This window comes from Anabrus simplex, chromosome 1, assembly GCF_040414725.1.
Source record: "Anabrus simplex isolate iqAnaSimp1 chromosome 1, ASM4041472v1, whole genome shotgun sequence".
Taxonomy (NCBI): Eukaryota; Metazoa; Arthropoda; class Insecta; order Orthoptera; family Tettigoniidae; genus Anabrus; species Anabrus simplex.
In genome coordinates this window covers 1643592006-1643609363 of record NC_090265.1, presented here as the reverse complement: position 1 = coordinate 1643609363, position 17358 = coordinate 1643592006, and the positions used below count along the sequence as shown (strand labels likewise).

The 17358-nt window shown below is 47.4% G+C and overlaps 16 non-coding genes across 16 annotated transcripts; all 16 read left to right on the top strand.

Moving 5' to 3' along the window:
• Window positions 1-38: 38 nt before the first annotated feature.
• Window positions 39-111, top strand: TRNAR-ACG (transfer RNA arginine (anticodon ACG)). The gene has a single exon. It is a non-coding gene; the product is annotated as a tRNA-Arg (tRNA).
• Window positions 112-622: 511 nt separating this feature from the next.
• On the top strand, window positions 623-695 carry TRNAR-ACG (transfer RNA arginine (anticodon ACG)). The gene has a single exon. It is a non-coding gene; the product is annotated as a tRNA-Arg (tRNA).
• Window positions 696-1204: 509 nt separating this feature from the next.
• TRNAR-ACG (transfer RNA arginine (anticodon ACG)) lies at window positions 1205-1277 on the top strand. Its single transcript has one exon. It is a non-coding gene; the product is annotated as a tRNA-Arg (tRNA).
• Window positions 1278-1785: 508 nt separating this feature from the next.
• TRNAR-ACG (transfer RNA arginine (anticodon ACG)) lies at window positions 1786-1858 on the top strand. The gene has a single exon. It is a non-coding gene; the product is annotated as a tRNA-Arg (tRNA).
• A 1676-nt stretch (window positions 1859-3534) lies between these two features.
• TRNAR-ACG (transfer RNA arginine (anticodon ACG)) lies at window positions 3535-3607 on the top strand. Its single transcript has one exon. It is a non-coding gene; the product is annotated as a tRNA-Arg (tRNA).
• Window positions 3608-4118: 511 nt separating this feature from the next.
• Window positions 4119-4191, top strand: TRNAR-ACG (transfer RNA arginine (anticodon ACG)). The gene has a single exon. It is a non-coding gene; the product is annotated as a tRNA-Arg (tRNA).
• Window positions 4192-4701: 510 nt separating this feature from the next.
• On the top strand, window positions 4702-4774 carry TRNAR-ACG (transfer RNA arginine (anticodon ACG)). The gene has a single exon. It is a non-coding gene; the product is annotated as a tRNA-Arg (tRNA).
• Window positions 4775-5869: 1095 nt separating this feature from the next.
• TRNAR-ACG (transfer RNA arginine (anticodon ACG)) lies at window positions 5870-5942 on the top strand. Its single transcript has one exon. It is a non-coding gene; the product is annotated as a tRNA-Arg (tRNA).
• Window positions 5943-6450: 508 nt separating this feature from the next.
• On the top strand, window positions 6451-6523 carry TRNAR-ACG (transfer RNA arginine (anticodon ACG)). Its single transcript has one exon. It is a non-coding gene; the product is annotated as a tRNA-Arg (tRNA).
• A 512-nt stretch (window positions 6524-7035) lies between these two features.
• Window positions 7036-7108, top strand: TRNAR-ACG (transfer RNA arginine (anticodon ACG)). Its single transcript has one exon. It is a non-coding gene; the product is annotated as a tRNA-Arg (tRNA).
• A 1096-nt stretch (window positions 7109-8204) lies between these two features.
• On the top strand, window positions 8205-8277 carry TRNAR-ACG (transfer RNA arginine (anticodon ACG)). Its single transcript has one exon. It is a non-coding gene; the product is annotated as a tRNA-Arg (tRNA).
• Window positions 8278-9951: 1674 nt separating this feature from the next.
• Window positions 9952-10024, top strand: TRNAR-ACG (transfer RNA arginine (anticodon ACG)). Its single transcript has one exon. It is a non-coding gene; the product is annotated as a tRNA-Arg (tRNA).
• Window positions 10025-11117: 1093 nt separating this feature from the next.
• On the top strand, window positions 11118-11190 carry TRNAR-ACG (transfer RNA arginine (anticodon ACG)). Its single transcript has one exon. It is a non-coding gene; the product is annotated as a tRNA-Arg (tRNA).
• Window positions 11191-11701: 511 nt separating this feature from the next.
• Window positions 11702-11774, top strand: TRNAR-ACG (transfer RNA arginine (anticodon ACG)). Its single transcript has one exon. It is a non-coding gene; the product is annotated as a tRNA-Arg (tRNA).
• A 511-nt stretch (window positions 11775-12285) lies between these two features.
• Window positions 12286-12358, top strand: TRNAR-ACG (transfer RNA arginine (anticodon ACG)). Its single transcript has one exon. It is a non-coding gene; the product is annotated as a tRNA-Arg (tRNA).
• A 4016-nt stretch (window positions 12359-16374) lies between these two features.
• On the top strand, window positions 16375-16447 carry TRNAR-ACG (transfer RNA arginine (anticodon ACG)). Its single transcript has one exon. It is a non-coding gene; the product is annotated as a tRNA-Arg (tRNA).
• The last annotated feature ends 911 nt before the right edge of the window (window positions 16448-17358 follow it).

Genomic DNA, 17358 nt, shown 5'->3' with positions numbered 1-17358 from the left:
GAATGGCTTATAATATACTGAAATCGGATGCACCGCGTGGCCCTGTGGCGCAATGGATAACGCGTCTGACTACGGATCAGGAGATTCCAGGTTCGAATCCTGGCAGGGTCGAGTTCGCAGTTTTTAACACGATGGATTCTAACCAATATAGACGATACGAAGTGACGAAAAATAAAAATTCATAATCGCAACACGAGTTTTATTTATTTAATGCGTTTACCCTCCGGGGTTGGTTTTTTCCCCGGATTCAGCGAGGGATACCGCCTCATCTGCAGTGTCCTGGAGCGTGATACATTTGGTCGGGGATACTACTGGGGAGGAGGTCCAGAGCCCCACCGAGGAAGCCTCTCCTGCTATGCTGAGTTGAAGCTTTATGGGGGAAGTGTTAGGCATGCAAGTGGGATAGAAGTGACCGTGGCCTTAAAAGTTATGTACCATCCCGGCATTCTTTTCGAAAAGAAGTGAGATATCACGTAAAACCACGAAGATGGTTTGGCATGTCTGAAATGACCTCAAGCCCTTATTAATACCATTTTGTCATCATGTTGAGGGCCATAAAACACGCTGTTACACTTCGAGGGACTGAATGGCTTATAAAATACTGGAATCGGCTGCCCCGCGTGGCCCTGTGGCGCAATGGATAACGCGTCTGACTACGGATCAGGAGATTCCAGGTTCGAATCCTGGCAGGGTCGAGTTCGTAGCTTTTTGCACGGTGGTTTGTAACCAATATAGAAGATGCGAAGTGACGAAAAATAAAAATTCATATCGCAACACGAGTTTTATTTATTTAATGCGTTTACCCTCCGGGGATGGTTTTTCCCCCGGATTCAGCGAGGGATACCGCCTTATCTGCAGTGTCCTGGAGCGTGATACATTTGGTCGGGGATACACCTAGGGAGGAGGACCCGAGCCTCGCCGCAGCAGCCTCACCTGCTATGCTGAGCTGAGGCCTTATGGGGGAAGGGATAGGCAAGGAAGACGGAAAGAATCGACGGTGGCCCTAAAAGTTAGGTACCAATCCGGCATTCTCCTCGAGAAAAAGTTAAAATCGCGCAAAACCAGGAAGTTGGTTTGGCATGTCTGAAATGACCTCAGGCCTTAACTGATATCATTTTGACATCATGTTGAGGGCCAAAAAACACGTTGTTACACTTCGAGTGACTGAATGGCTTATAAAATACTGGAATCGGCTGCACCGCGTGGACCTGTGGCGCAATGGATAATGCGTCTGACTACGGATCAGGAGATTCCAGGTTCGAATCCTGGCAGGGTCGAGTTCGTAGTTTTTAACACGATGGATTGTAACCAATATAGAAGATACGAAATGAAAAATAAAAGTTCATAATCGCAACACGAGTTTTATTTATATAATGCGTTTACCCTCCAGGGTTGGTTTTTCCACCGGATTCAGCGAGGGATACCGCCTCACCTGCAGGGTCACGGAGCGTGATACATCTGGTCGGGGATACTACTGGGGAGGAGGTCCAGAGCCCCACCGAGGAAGCCTCTCCTGCTATGCTGAGTTGAAGCTTTATGGGGGAAGTGTTAGGCATGCAAGTGGGATAGAAGTGACCGTGGCCTTAAAAGTTATGTACCATCCCGGCATTCTTTTCGAAAAGAAGTGAGATATCACGTAAAACCACGAAGATGGTTTGGCATGTCTGAAATGACCTCAAGCCCTTATTAATACCATTTTGTCATCATGTTGAGGGCCATAAAACACGCTGTTACACTTCGAGGGACTGAATGGCTTATAAAATACTGGAATCGGCTGCCCCGCGTGGCCCTGTGGCGCAATGGATAACGCGTCTGACTACGGATCAGGAGATTCCAGGTTCGAATCCTGGCAGGGTCGAGATCGTAGTTTTGAACACGATGGATTGTAACCAATATAGAAGATACGAAGTGACGAAAATTAATAATTCATAATCGCAACACGAGTTTTATTTATTTAACGCGTTTACCCTCCAGGGTTGATTTTTCCCCCGGATTCAGCGAGGGATACGGCCTCACCTGCCTTGTGTTGGAGCGTGATACGTCTTGTCGGGGATACTACTGGGGAGGAGGTCCAGTGCCCCACCGAGGCAGCCTCACCTGCTATGCTGAGTTGAGGCCTTATGGGGGAAGTGTTAGGCAAGCAAGTGGGATAGAAGTGACCGTAGCCTCAAAAGTTAGGTACCATCCCGGCATTCTTTTCGAGAAGAAGTGAGAAATCACGTAAAATCACGAAGATGTTTTGGCATGTCTGGAATGACCTCAGGCCTTTATTAATATCATTTTGACATCATGCTGAGGGCCATAAAACACGCTGTTACACTTCGAGTGACTGAATGGCTTATAAAATACTGGAATCGATTGCACCGCGTTGCCCCGTGGCGCAATGGATAACGCGTCTGACTACGGTTCAGGAGATTCCAAGTTCGAATCCTGGCAGGGTCGAGTTCGTAGCATTTAACACGATGGTTTGTAACCAATATAGAAGATGCGAAGTGACGAAAAATAAACATTAATAATCGCAACACGAGTTTTATTTATTTAATGCGTTTACCCTCCAGGGTTGGTTTTTCCCCCGGATTCAGCGAGGGATACCGCCTCATCTGCAGTGTCCTGGAGCGTGATACATCTGGTCGGGGATAATACTGTTTAGGAGGTCCAGAGCCCCGCCGAGGCAGCGTCACCTGCTATGCTGAGCTGAGGCCTTATGGGGGAAGTGTTAGGCAAGGAACATGGAAAGAAGTGACCGTGGCCTTAAACGTTAGGTACCATACCGGCGTTCTTTTCGAGAAGAAGTGAGAAATCACGCAAAACCACGAAGATGGTTTGGCATGTCTGAAATGACCTCAGGCCCTTATTAATATCATTTTGACATCATCCTGAGGGCCATAAAACACGCTGTTACACTTCGAGTGACTGAATGGGTTATAAAATACTGGAATCGGCTGCACCGCGTGGCCCTGTTGCGCAATGGATAATGCGTCTGACTACGCATCAGGAGATTCCAAGTTCGAATCCTTGCAGGGTCGAGTTCGTAGTTTTTAACACGATGGATTGTAACCAATATAGAAGATAGGAAATGAAAAATAAAAGTTCATAATCGCAACACGAGTTTTATTTATTTAATGCGTTTACCCTCCGGGGATGGTTTTTCCCCCAGATTCAGTAAGGGATACCGCCTCATCTGCATTGTCCTGGAGCCAGATACATAAGCTCGAGGATACAACTGGGGAGGAGGTCCAGAGCCCCGCCGAGGCAGCTTCACCTGCTATGCTGTGCTGAGGCCTTATGGGGGAAGTGTTAGGCAAGAAAGAATGAAAGAAGGGACCGTGGCCTTAAAAGTTAGGTACCATCCCGGCATTCTCCTCGAGAAGAAGTGAGAAATCACGCAAAACCACGAAGATGGTTTGGCATGTCTGAAATGACCTCAGGCCCTTATTAATATCATTTTCACATCATCTTGAGGGCCATAAAACACGCTGTTACACTTCGAGTGACTGAATGGCTTATAAAAAACTGGAATCGGCTCCACAGCGTGGCCCTATGGCGCAATGGATAACGCGTCTGACTACGGATCAGGAGATTCCAGGTTCGAATCCTGGCAGGGTCGAGTTCGTAGTTTTTAACACGATGGATTGTAACCAATATAGAAGATACGAAGTGACGAAAAATAAAAGTTTATTATCGCAACACGAGTTATATTAATTTAAGGCGTTTACCTTCCGGGGTTGGTTTTCCCCCCGGATTCAGCGAGGGATACCGCCTCATCTGCAGTGTCTCGGAGCGTGATACATCTGGTCGGGGATACAACCAGGGAGGAGGACCAGAGCCTCGCCGAAGCAGCCTCACCTGCTATGCTGAGCTGAGGCCTTATGGGAGAAAGTTTAGGCAAGGAAGACGGAAAGAAGCGACGATGGCCTTAAAAGTTAGGAACCATCTCGGCATTCTGTTCGAGAAGATGTTAGAAATCACGTAAAACCACGAAGATGGTTTGGTATGTCTGAAATGACCTCAGGCCCTCATTAATACCATTTTGTCATCATGTTGAGGGCCATAAAACACGCTGTTACACTTCGAGGGATTGAATGGGTTATAAAATACTGGAATCGGCTGCACCGCGTGGCCGTGTGGCGCAATGGATAACGCGTCTGACTACGGACCAGGAGATTCCAGGTTCGAATCCTGGCAGGGTCGAGTTCGAAGTTTTGAACACGATGGATTGTAACCAATATAGAAGATACGAAGTGACGGAAAATGAAAATTCATAATCGCAACACGAGTTTTATTTATTTAATGCGTTTACCCTCCGGGGTTGGTTTTCCCCCGGATTCAGCGAGGGATACCGCCTCATCTGCAGTGTCCTGGAGCGTGATACATTTGGTCGGGGATACAACTAGCGAAGAGGACCAGAGCCTCGCCGCAGCAGACTCACCTGCTATGCTGAGCTGAGGCCTTATGGGGGAAGTGTTAGGCAAGGAGGACTGAAAGAATCGGACGCGGCCTTATAAGTTAGGTACCATCCCGGCATTATTTTCGAGAAGAAGTGAGAAATCACTTAAAAACCCGAAGATTTTTGGGCATGTCTGGAATGACCTCAGGCCTTAATTAATATCATTTTGACATCATGCTGAGGGCCATAAAACACGCTGTTACACTTCGAGTGACTGAATGGCTTATAAAATACTGGAATCGATTGCACCGCCTGGCCGTGTGGCGCAATGGATAACGCGTCTGACTACGGATCAGGAGATTCCAGGTTCGAATCCTGACAGGGTCGAGTTCGTAGCATTTAACACGATGGTTTGTAACCAATATAGAAAATGCGAAGTGACGAAAAACAAACGTACATAATCGCAACACGAGTTTTATTTATTTAATGCGTTTACCCTCCAGGGTTGGTTTTTCCCCCGGATTCAGCGAGGGATACCGCCTCATCTGCAGTGTCCTGGAGCGTGATACATTTGGTCGGGGATACACCTAGGGAGGAGGACCCGAGCCTCGCCGAAGCAGCCTCACCTGCTATGCTGAGCTGAGGCCTTATGGGGGAAGGGATAGGCAAGGAAGACGGAAAGAATCGACGGTGGCCTTGAAAGTTAGGTACCATCCCGGCATTCTCCTCGAGAAAAAGTGAGAAATCACGCAAAACCACGAAGATGGTTTGGCATGTCTGAAATGACCTCAGGCCCTTATTAATATCATTTTCACATCATCTTGAGGGCCATTAAACACGCTGTTACACTTCGAGTGACTGAATGGCTTATAAAATACTGGAATCGGCTGCACAGCGTGGCCCTGTGGCGCAATGGATAACGCGTCTGACTACAGACCAGGAGATTCTAGGCTCGAATCCTGGCAGGGTCGAGTTCGTAGTTTTTAACACGATGGATTGTAACCAATATAGAAGATACGAAGTGACGAAAAATAAAAGTTCATTATCGCAACACGAGTTTTATTTATTTAATGCGTTTACCCTCCGGGGTTGGTTTTTCCCCCCGATTCAGCGAGGGATACCGCCTCACCTGCAGTGTCCTTTAGCGTGGTACATTTGTTCGGGGATACAACTAGGGCGGAGGACCAGAGCCTCGCCGAAGTATCCTCAACTGCTTTGCTGAGCTGAGGCCTTATGGGGGAAGTGTTAGACATGCAAGTGGGATAGAAGTGACCGTGGCCTTAAACTTTAGGCACCATACCGGCCTTCTTTTCGAGAAGAAGTGAGAAATCACGCAAAACCACGAAGATTGTTTGGCATGTCTGAAATGACCTCAGGCCCTTATTAATATCATTTTGACATCATCCTGAGGGCCATAAAACACGCTGTTACACTTCGAGTGACTGAATGGGTTATAAAATACTGGAATCGGCTGCACCGCGTGGCTCTGTGGCGCAATGGATAATGCGTCTGACTACGGATCAGGAGATTCCAGGTTCGAATCCTGGCAGGGTTGAGTTCGTAGTTTTTAACACGATGGATTGTAACCAATATAGAAGATACGAAATGAAAAATAAAAGTTCATAATCGCAACACGAGTTTTATTTATTTAATGCGTTTACCCTCCAGGGTTGGTTTTTCCCCCGGATTCAGCGAGGGATACCGCCTCACCTGCAGTGTCACGGAGCGTGATACATCTGGTCGGGGATACAACTAGGGAGGAGGTCCAGAGACCCACCGAGGCAGCCTCTCCTGCTATGCTGAGTTGAAGCCTTATGGGGGAAGTGTTAGGCATGCATGTGGGATAGAAGTGACCGTTGCCTTAAAAGTTAGGTACCATCCCGGCATTCTTTTCGAAAAGAAGTGAGAAATCACGCAAAACCACGAAGATGGTTTGGCATGTCTGAAATGATCTCAGGCCTTAATTAATATCATTTTGACATCATGTTGACGGCAGTAAAACACGCTGTTACACTTCGAGTGACTGAATGGCTTATAAAATACTGGAATCGGCTGCACCGGGTGGCCCTGTGGCGCAATGGATAACGCGTCTGACTACGGATCAGGAGATTCCAGGTTCGAATCCTGGCAGGGTCGAGTTCGTAGTTTTTAACACGATGGATTGTAACCAATATAGAAGATACGAAGTGACGGAAAATAAAAATTCATAATCGCAACACGAGTATTGTTTTTTTAATGCGTTTACCCTCCGGGGATGGTTTTTCCCCCGGATTCAGCGAGGGATACCGCCTCATCTGCAGTGTCCTGGAGCGTGATACATTTGGTCGGGGATACACGTGGGCAGGAGGACCAGAGCCTCGCCGCAGCAGCCTCACCTGCTATGCTGAGCTGAGGCCTTATGGGGGAAAGGATAGGCAAGGAAGAGGGAAAGAAGCGACGGTGGCCTTAAAAGTTAGGTACCATCCCGGCATTCTCCTCGAGAAGAAGTGAGAAATCAGGCAAAACCACGAAGATGGTTTCGCATGTCTGAAATGACCTCAGGCTTTTACTTAATGTCATTTTGACATCACCTTGAGAGCCATTGAACACGATGTCACTCTTCGAGAGACTGAATGGCTTACAAAACACTGGAATCGGCTGCACCGCGTGGCTCTGTGGCGCAATGGATAACGCGTCTGACTACGGATCAGGAGATTCCAGGTTCGAATCCTGGCAGGGTCGAGTTCGAAGTTTTGAACACGATGGATTGTAACCAATATAGAAGATACGAAGTGACGAAAAATAAAAATTCATAATCGCAATGCGAGTTTTATTTATTAAATGCGTTTACCCTCCGGGGATGGTTTTTCCCCCGAATTCAGTTAGGGATTCCGCCTCATCTGCATTGTCCTGGAGCGTGATACATATGGTCGGGGATACAACTAGGGAGGAGGCCCAGAGCCCCGCCGCATCAGCCTCACCTGCTATGCTGAGCTGAGGCCTTATGGGGGATGTGTTAAGCAAGGAAGAGGGAAAGAAGAGGACGTGGCCTTAAAAGTTAGGTACCATCCCGGGATTCTCCTCGAGAAGATGTGAGAAATCCGGCAAAACCACGAAGATGGTTTCGCATGTCTGAAATGACCTCAGGCTTCTACTTAATATCATTTTGACATCACCTTGAGAGCCATAGAGCACGATGCGACTCTTCGAAAGACTGAATGGGTTACAAAACACTGGAACCGACTCCAAGGTGTGGCTCTGTGGCGCAATGGATAACGCGTGTGACTACGGATCAGGAGATTCCAGGTTCGAATCCTGGCACGGTCGAGTTCGTAGTTTTCAACACGATGGATTCTAACCAATATAGAAGATACGAACTGACGAAAAATAAAAATTCATAATCGCAACGCGAGTTTTATTTATTTAATGCGTTTACCCTCCGGGGTTGGTTTTTTCCCCGGATTCAGCGAGGGATACCGCCTCACCTGCAGTGTCCTGGAGCGTGATACATTTGGTCGGGGATACAACTAGGGAGGAGGAACAGAGCCTCGCCGAAGCAGCCTCACCTGCTATGCTGAGCTGAGGCCTTATGGAGGAAGGGATAGGCAAGGAAGACGGAAAGGATCGACGGTGGCCCTAAAAGTTAGGTACCAATCCGGCATTCTCTTCGAGAAAATGTGAGAAATCGCGCAAAACCAGGAAGTTGGTTTGGCATGTCTGAAATGACCTCAGGCCTTAACTGATAACATTTTGACATCATGTTGAGGGCCAAAAAACACGCTGTTACACTTCGAGTGACTGAATGGCTTATAAAATACTGGAATCGGCTGCGCCACGTGGCCCTGTGGCGCAATGGATAACGCGTCTGACTACGGATCAGGAGATTCCAGGTTTGAATCCTGGCAGGGTCGAGTTCGTAGATTTTAACACGATGGATTGTAACCAATATAGAACATGCGAAGTGACGAAAAATAAACATTAATAATCGCAACACGAATTTTATTTATTTAATGCGTTTACCCTCCAGGGTTGATTTTTCCCCCGGATTCAGCGAGGGATACGGCCTCACCTGCCTTGTCTTGGAGCGTGATACATCTTGTCGGGGATACTACTGGTGAGGAGGTCCAGTGCCCCACCGAGGCAGCCTCACCTGCTATGCTGAGTTGAGGCCTTATGGGGGAAGTGTTAGGCAAGCAAGTGGGATAGAAGTGACCGTAGCCTTAAAAGTTAGGTACCATCCCGGCATTCTTTTCGCGAAGAAGTGAGATATCACGTAAAATCACGAAGATGTTTTGGCATGTCTGGAATGACCTCAGGCCTTAATTAATATAATTTTGACATCATGCTGAGGGCCATAAAACACGCTGTTACACTTCGAGTGACTGAATGGCTTATAAAATACTGGAATCGATTGCACCGCGTAGCCCCGTGGCGCAATGGATAACGCGCCTGACTACGGATCAGGAGATTACAAGTTCGAATCCTGGCAGGGTCGAGTTCGTAGCATTTAACACGATGGTTTGTAACCAATATAGAACATGCGAAGTGACGAAAAATAAACATTAATAATCGCAACACGAATTTTATTTATTTAATGCGTTTACCCTCCAGGGTTGGTTCTTCCCCCGGATTCAGCGAGGGATACCGCCTCATCTGCAGTGTCCTGGAGCGTGATACATCTGGTCGGGGATACTACTGGGTAGGAGGTCCAGAGCACCGCCGAGGCAGCTTCACCTGCTATGCTGAGCTGAGGCCTTATGGGGGAAGTGTTAGGCAAGGAGCATGGAAAGAAGTGACCGTGGCCTTAAAAGTTAGGCACCATACCGGCGTTCTTTTCAAGGAGAAGTGAGAAATCACGCAAAACCACGAAGATTGTTTGGCATGTCTGAAATGACCTCAGGCCCTTATTAATATCATTTTGACATCATCCTGAGGGCCATAAAACACGCTGTTACACTTCGAGTGACTGAATGGGTTATAAAATACTGGAATCGGCTGCACCGCGTGGCCCTGTGGCGCAATGGATAATGCGTCTAACTACGGATCAGGAGATTGCAGGTTCGAATCCTGGCAGGGTCGATTTCGTAGTTTTTAACACAATGGATTGTAACCAATATAGAAGATACGAAATGAAAAATAAAAGTTCATAATCGCAACACGAGTTTTATTTATTTAATGCGTTTACCCTCCAGGGTTGGGTTTTCCCCGGATTCAGCAAGGGATACCGCCTCACCTGCAGTGTCACGGAGCGTGATACATCTGGTCGGGGATACCACTGGGGAGAAGGTCCAGAGCCCCACCGAGGCAGCCTATCCTGCTATGCTGAGTTGAAGCCTTATGGGGGAAGTGTTAGGCAAGGAAGAAAGAAAGAAGGGCCGTGGCCTTAACAGTTAGGTACCATCCCGGCATTCCTTCCGAGAAGAAGTGAGAAATCACGCCAAACCACGAAGATGGTTTGGCATGTCTGAAATGACCTCAGGCCCTTATTAATATCATTTTGACATCATCCTGAGGGCCATAAAACACGCTGTTACACTTCGAGTGACTGAATGGGTTATAGAATACTGGAATCGACTGCACCGCGAGGCCCTGTGGCGCAATGGATAACGCGTCTGACTACGGATCAGAAGATTCCAGGTTCGAATCCTGGCAGGGTCGAGTTCGTAGTTTTTACACGATGGATTGTAACCAATATAGAAGATACGAAGTGACGAAAAATAAAAGTTCATTATCGCAACACGAGTTATATTAATTTAATGCGTTATCTTCCGGGGTTGGTTTTCCCCCCGGATTCAGCGAGGGATACCGCCTTATCTGCAGTGTCTGGGAGCGTGATACATCAGGTCAGGGATACAACTAGGGAGGAGGACCAGAGCCTCGCCGAAGCAGCCTCACCTGCTATGCTGAGCTGAGGCCTTATGGGGGAAGTGTTAGGCAAGGAAGAGGGAAAGAAGCGGACGTGGCCTTAAAAGTTAGGTACCATCCCGGCATTCTCCTCGAGAAGAAGTGAGAAATCACGCAAAACCACGAAGATGGTTTCGCATGTCTGAAATGACCTCAGGCTTTTACGTAATGTCATTTTGTCATCACCTTGTGAGCCATAGAACACGATGTCACTCTTCGAGAGACTGAATGGCTTACAAAACACTGGAATCGGCTCCAAAGTGTGGTTCTGTGGCGCAATGGATAACGCGTGTGACTACGTATCAGAAGGATCACGGTTCGAAACTTAGCAGGGTCCAGTTCGTAATTTTTAACACGATGGGTTGTAACCAATATAGAAGATACGAAGTGACGAAAAATAAAAGTTCATAATCGCAACACGAGTTTTATTTATTGAATGCGTTTACCCTCCGGGGTTGGTTTTTCCCCCCGATTCAGCGAGGGATACCGCCTCACCTGCAGTGTCCTTTAGCGTGATACATTTGTTCGGGGATACAACTAGGGCGGAGGACCAGAGCCTCGCCGAAGTATCCTCAACTGCTATGCTGAGCTGAGGCCTTATGGGGGAAGTGTTAGACATGCAAGTGGGATAGTAGTGACCGTGGAATTAAAAGATAGGTTCGATCCCGGCATTTTTTCGAGAAGAAGTGAGAAATCACGCAAAACCACGAAGATGGTTTGGCATGTCTGAAATGACCTCAGGCCCTTGTTAATATCATTTTGACATCATCCTGAGGGCCATAAAACACGCTGTTACACTTCGAGTGACTGAATGGCTTATAATATACTGAAATCGGCTGCACCGCGTGGCCCTGTGGCGCAATGGATAACGCGTCTGACTACGGATCAGGACATTCCAGGTTCGAATGCTGGCAGGGTCGAGTTCGTAGTTTTTAACACGATGGATTCTAACCAATATAGAAGATACGAAGTGACGAAAAACAATTATTCATAATCGCAACACGAGTTTCATTTATTTAATGCGTTTACCCTGCGGGGATGGTTTTTCCCCCGGATTCAGCGAGGGATACCGCCTCGTCTGCAGTGTCCTGGAGCGTGATACATCTGGTCGGGGATACTACCGGGGAGGAGGTCCAGAGCCCCGCCGAGGCAGCTTCACCTGTTATGCTGAGCTGAGGCCTTATGGGGGAAGTGTTAGGCAAGGAACATGGAAAGAAGTGACCGTGGCCTTAAACGTTAGGCACCATACCGGCGTTCTTTTCGAGAAGAAGTGAGAAATCACGCAAAACCACGAAGATGGTTTGGCATGTCTGAAATGACCTCAGGCCCTTATTAATATCATTTTGACATCATCCTGAGGGCCATAAAACACGCTGTTACACTTCGAGTGACTGAATGGGTTATAGAATACTGTAATCGGCTGCGCCGCGTGGCCCTGTGGCGCAATGGATAACGCGTCTGACTACGGGTCAGGAGATTCCAGGTTCGAATCCTGGCAGGGTCGAGTTCGTAGTTTTTAACACGATGGATTGTAACCAATATAGAAGATGCGAAGTGAGGAAAAATAAAAATTCATAATCGCAACACGAGTTTTATTTATTTAATGCGTTTACCCTCCGGGGATGGTTTTTCCCCCGGATTCAGCGAGGGATACCGCCTCACCTGCAGTGTCCTGGAGCGTGATACATTTGGTCGGGGATACACCTAGGGAGGAGGACCCGAGCCTCGCCGCAGCAGCCTCACCTGCTATGCTGAGCTGAGGACTTATGGGGGAAAGGATAATCAAGGAAGACGGAAAGAATCGACGGTGGCCTTAAAAAATAGGTACCATCCCGGCATTCTCCTCGAGAAAAAGTGAGAAATCACGCAAAACCACGAAGATGGTTTGGCATGTCTGAAATGACCTCAGGCCCTTATTAATATCATTTTCACATCATCTTGAGGGCCATAAAACACGATGTTACACTTCGAGTGACTGAATGGCTTATAAAATACTGGAATCGGCTGCACAGCGTGGCCCTGTGGCGCAATGGATAACGCGTCTGACTACGGGTCAGGAGATTCCAGGTTCGAATCCTGGCAGGGTCGAGTTCGTAGTTTTTAACACGATGGATTGTAACCAATATAGAAGATGCGAAGTGAGGAAAAATAAAAATTCATAATCGCAACACGAGTTTTATTAATTTAATGCGTTTACCTTCCGGGGTTGGTTTTCCCCCCGGATTCAGCGAGGGATACCGCCTCATCTGCAGTGTCTGGGAGCGTGATACATCTGGTCAGGGATACATCTAGGGAGGAGGACCAGAGCCTCGCCGAAGCAGCCTCACCTGCTATGCTGAGCTGAGGCCTTATGGGGGAAGTTTTAGGCAAGGAAGAGGGAAAGAAGCGGACGTGGCCTTAAAAGTTAGGTAAGAACCCGGCATTCTCCTCGAGAAGAAGTGAGAAATCACGCAAAACCAAGAAGATGGTTTCGCATGTCTGAAATGACCTCAGGCTTTTACTTAATGTCATTTTGACATCACCTTGAGAGCCATAAAACACGATGTCACTCTTCGAGAGACTGAATGGCTTACAAAACACTGGAATCGGCTTCAAAGTGTGGTTCTGTGGCGCAAAGGATAACGCGTGTGACTACGTATCAGAAGGATCATGGTTCGAAACTTAGCAGGGTCCAGTTCGTAATTTTTAACACGATGGGTTGTAACCAATATAGAAGATACGAAGTGACGAAAAATAAAAGTTCATAATCGCAACACGAGTTTTATTTATTGAATGCGTTTACCCTCCGGGGTTGGTTTTTCCCCCCGATTCTGCGAGGGATACCGCCTCACCTGCAGTGTCCTTTAGCGTGATACGTTTGTTCGGGGATACAACTAGGGCGGAGGACCAGAGCCTCGCCGAAGTATCCTCAACTGCTATGCTGAGCTGAGGCCTTATGGGGGAAGTGTTAGACATGCAAGTGGGATAGAAGTGACCGTGGCCTTAAAAGATAGGTTCGATCCCGCCATTTTTTTCGAGAAGAAGTGAGAAATCACGCAAAACCACGAAGATGGTTTGGCATGTCCGAAATGACCTCAGGCCCTTGTTAATATCATTTTGACATCATCCTGAGGGCCATAAAACACGCTGTTACACTTCGAGTGACTGAATGGCTTATAATATACTGAAATCGGCTGCACCGCGTGGCCCTGTGGCGCAAAATATAACGCGTCTGACTACGGATCAGGAGATTCCAGGTTCGAATCCTGGCAGGGTCGAGTTCGTAGTTTTTAACACGATGGATTCTAACCAATATAGAAGATACGAAGTGACGAAAAATAAAAATTCATAATCGCAACACGAGTTTTATTTATTTAATGCGTTTACCCTGCGGGGTTGGTTTTTCCCCCGGATTCAGCGTTGGATACCGCCTCGTCTGCAGTGTCCTGGAGCGTGATACATTTGGTCGGGGATACAACTAGGGAAGAGGAACAGAGCCTCGCCGCAGCAGACTCACCTGCTATGCTGAGCTGAGGCCTTATGGGGGAAGTGTTAGGCAAGGAAGACTGAAAGAATCGGGCGTGGCCTTATAAGTTAGGTACCATCCCGGCATTCTTTTCGAGAAGAAGTGAGAAATAACGTAAAATCACGAAGATGTTTTGGCATGTCTGGAAAGACCTCAGGCCTTAATTAATATCATTTTGACATCATGCTGAGGGCCATAAAACACGCTGTTACACTTCGAGTGACTGAATGGCTTATAAAATACTGGAATCGATAGCACCGAGTGGCCCCGTGGCGCAATGGATAACGCGTCTGACTACGGATCAGGGGATTCCAAGTTCGAATTCTGGCAGGGTCGAGTTCGTAGCATTTAACACGATGGTTTGTAACCAATATAGAAGATGCGAAGTGACGAAAAATAAACATACATAATCGCAACACGAGTTTTATTTATTTAATGCGTTTACCCTCCAGGGTTGGTTTTTCCTCCGGATTCAGCGAGGGATACCGCCTCATCTGCAGTGTCCTGGAGCGTGATACATCTGGTCGGGGATACTACTGGGGAGGAGGTCCAGAGCCCCGCCGAGGCAGCTTCACCTGCTATGCTGAGCTGAGGCCTTATGTGGGAAGTGTTAGGCAAGGAACATGGAAAGAAGTGACCGTGGCCTTAAACGTTAGGCACCATACCGGCGTTCTTTTCGAGAAAAAGTGAGAAATCACGCAAAACCACGAAGATTGTTTGGCATGTCTGAAATGACCTCAGGCCCTTATTAATATCATTTTGACATCATCCTGAGGGCCATAAAACACGCTGTTACACTTCGATTGTCTGAATGGCTTATAAAATACTGGAATCGACTGCACCGCGTGGCCCCGTGGCGCAATGGATAACGCGCCTGACTACGGATCAGGAGATTCCAAGTTCGAATCCTGGCAAGGTCGAGTTCGTAGCATTTAACACGATGGTTTGTAACCAATATAGAAGATGCGAAGTGACGAAAAATAAACATACATAATCGCAACACGAGTTTTATTTATTTAATGCGTTTACCCTCCAGGGTTGGTTTTTCCTCCGGATTCAGCGAGGGATACCGCCTCACCTGCAGTGTCACGGAGCGTGATACATCTGGTCGGGGATACTACTGGGGAGGAGGTCCAGAGCCCCACCGAGGCAGCCTCTCCTGCTATGCTGAGTTGAAGCCTTATGGGGGAAGTGTTAGGCAAGGAAGAAAGAAAGAAGGGACCGTGGCCTTAAAAGTTAGGTACCATCCCGGCATTCTTTTCGAGAAGAAGTGAGAAATCACGCCAAACCACGAAGATGGTTTGGCATGTCTGAAATGACCTCAGGCCCTTGTTAATATCATTTTCACATCATCTTGAGGGCCATAAAACACGCTGTTACACTTCGAGTGACTGAATGGCTTATAAAATACTGGAATCGGCTGCACAGCGTGGCCCTGTGGCGCAATGGATAACGCGTCTGACTACGGGCGAGGAGATTCTAGGTTCGAATCCTGGCAGGGTCGAGTTCGTAGTTTTTAACACGATGGATTGTAACCAATATAGAAGATACGAAGTGACGAAAAATAAAAGTTCATTATCGCAACACGAGTTTTATTTATTTAATGCGTTTACCCTCCGGGGTTGGTTTTTCCCCCCGATTCAGCGAGGGATACCGCCTCACCTGCAGTGTCCTTTAGCGTGATACATTTGTTCGGGGATACAACTAGGGCGGAGGACCAGAGCCTCGAAGAAGTATCCTCAACTGCTATGCTGAGCTGAGGCCTTATGGGGGAAAGGATAATCAAGGAAGACGGAAAGAATCGACGGTGGCCTTAAAAGTTAGGTACCATCCCGGCATTCTCCTCGAGAAGAAGTGAGAAATCAGGCAAAACCACGAAGATGGTTTGGCATGTCTGAAATGACCTCAGGCCCTTATTAATATCATTTTCACATCATCTTGAGGGCCATAAAACACGCTGTTACACTTCGAGTGACTGAATGGCTTATAAAATACTGGAATCGCCTGCACAGCGTGGCCCTGTGGCGCAATGGATAACGCGTCTGACTACGGACGAGGAGATTCTAGGTTCGAATCCTTGCAGGGTCGAGTTCGTAGTTTTTAACACGATGGATTGTAACCAATATAGAAGATACGAAGTGACGAAAAATAAAAGTTCATTATCGCAACACGAGTTTTATTTATTTAATGCGTTTACCCTCCGGGGTTGTTTTTTCCCCCCGATTCAGCGAGGGATACCGCCTCACCTGCAGTGTCCTTTAGCGTGATACATTTGTTCGGGGATACAACTAGGGCGGAGGACCAGAGCCTCGCCGAAGTATCCTCAACTGCTATGCTGAGCTGAGGCCTTATGCGGGAAGTGTTAGACATGCAAGTGGGATAGAAGTGACCGTGGCCTTAAAAGATAGGTTCGATCCCGGCATTTTTTTCGAGAAGAAGTGAGAAATCACGCAAAACCACGAAGATGGTTTGGCATGTCTGAAATGACCTCAGGCCCTTGTTAATATCATTTTGACATCATCCTGAGGGCCATAAAACACGCTGTTACACTTCGAGTGACTGAATGGCTTATAATATACTGAAATCGGCTGCACCGCGTGGCCCTGTGGCGCAATGGATAACGCGTCTGACTACGGATCAGGAGATTCCAGGTTCGAATCCTGGCAGGGTCGAGTTCGTAATTTTTAACACGATGGATTCTAACCAATATAGAAGATACGAAGTGACGAAAAATAAAAATTCATAATCGCAACACGAGTTTTATTTATTTAATGCGTTTACCCTGCGGGGTTGGTTTTTCCCCCGGATTCATCGAGGGATACCGCCTCGTCTGCAGTGTCCTGGAGCGTGATACATTTGGTCGGGGATACAACTAGGGGAAGAGGAACAGAGCCTCGCCGCAGCAGACTCACCTGCTATGCTGAGCTGAGGCCTTATGGGGGAAGTGTTAGGCAAGGAAGACTGAAAGAATCGGACGTGGCCTTATAAGTTAGGTACCATCCCGGCATTCTTTTCGAGAAGAAGTGAGAAATAACCTCAAATCACGAAGATGTTTTGGCATGTCTGGAATGACCTCAGGCCTTAATTAATATCATTTTGACATCATGCTGAGGGCCATAAAACACGCTGTTACACTTCGAGTGACTGAATGGTTTATAAAATACTGGAATCGATTGCACCGCGTGGCCCGTGGCGCAATGGATAACGCGTCTGACTACGAATCAGGAGATTCCAAGTTCGAATCCTGGCAGGGTCGATTTCGTAGCATTTAACACGATGGTTTGTAACCAATATAGAAGATGCGAAGTGACGAAAAATAAACATACATAATCGCAACACGAGTTTTATTTATTTAATGCGTTTACCCTCCAGGGTTGGTTTTTCCTCCGGATTCAGCGATGGATACCGCCTCATCTGCAGTGTCCTGGAGCGTGATACATCTGGTCGGGGATACTACTGGGGAGGAGGTCCAGAGCCCCGCCGAGGCAGCTTCACCTGCTATGCTGAGCTGAGGCCTTATGGGGGAAGTGTTAGGCAAGGAACATGGAAAGAAGTGACCGTGGCCTTAAACGTTAGGCACCAT